The sequence below is a fragment of the Callithrix jacchus genome, chromosome 3 (genome assembly GCF_049354715.1).
Source record: "Callithrix jacchus isolate 240 chromosome 3, calJac240_pri, whole genome shotgun sequence".
Classification (NCBI taxonomy): Eukaryota; Metazoa; Chordata; class Mammalia; order Primates; family Cebidae; genus Callithrix; species Callithrix jacchus.
Window position 1 is genome coordinate 145,525,903 of NC_133504.1, and position 1,058 is coordinate 145,526,960.

At 36.7% G+C, this 1,058-nt stretch overlaps 1 non-coding gene across 1 annotated transcript; it reads left to right on the forward strand.

Annotated features, from left to right (window-relative positions):
• Positions 1-683: 683 nt before the first annotated feature.
• LOC118152498 (U6 spliceosomal RNA) lies at positions 684-790 on the forward strand. The gene has a single exon (XR_004741259.1). It is a non-coding gene; the product is annotated as a U6 spliceosomal RNA (small nuclear RNA).
• The last annotated feature ends 268 nt before the right edge of the window (positions 791-1,058 follow it).

A 1,058-nucleotide genomic window follows, 5' to 3' on the forward strand; every position in this document is an offset into this window, starting at 1 on the left:
TTTCTCCACTGTGAAATTACTATTCTTCCCTTTATAGTTAAGAAGTAATTTGTGGCAAGATACTTCAACACTATATCCTGTTTCCCATCAAACTTTTGCCCACCAGTTTCGGCACCCATTAATGACTCTTGACTGAACCAATTGCTACTGTGATGGTTACGCAGGGTACAAAGACATTCTTTAGTTTTGATTCCTTAAGTTATATTGGTTTGCATTTTTATAAAATGTATACGATGTCAGAGAAAATCAAACAATTAAATCAGCAACCCAAAGAAGCAGATAAAATGCCGGGTGTGGTGGCTCATGCCTATAATCCCAGCCCTTCGGGAGGTTGAGGAGGGCTGATCACTTGAGGTGGGGAGTTTGAGAACAGCCTGACCAAAATGGTGAAACTTGTCTCTACTAAAAATATGAAAAAATAAAAATAAAAATTAGATGGGCGTGGTGGCACATGCCTGTAGTCCCAGCTACTCGGAAGGCTGAGGCAGGAGAATCACTTGAACCCAGCTGAGATCACACCATTGCACTCTAACCTGTCTCAAAACAAACAAACCGAAAACAGAAAAAAGCAAATATAATAAAAAATTTGAATAAATAGCAAAAAACTGATTTGAAGTATGAATGAGTTGCTCACAAATGTAAGGTCAAGGAAAGCTTGGAAAACCTTTTAAAATTTAATTGTAGTGCTCACTTCGGCAGCACATATACTAAAATTGTAACGATACAGAGAAGATTAGCATGGCCCCTGGGCAAGGATGACCTGCCAAGTTGTGAAGCGTTCCATATAAAAAAAATTAATTGTCACACTGTCATGGGAGATAAGTAAAAAATGGTTCCCCTTCCCCACCAAGATAAGTTCAAAAACAGATGTTCTTTCAGACATAATTAGAGCTGTCACATCAAGAATTTGTCATGGGGACAAAATTACTCTTTTAATGAACTTAAGACTTCTCAGATTGCTTCAGTATGCCTTCTTTTGTATTTCTCCAAGCAATTGGAGTGTTTTTCTTATTAATACCTTAAATATAATTAATTTAATCATTAAATATTTCCAATGT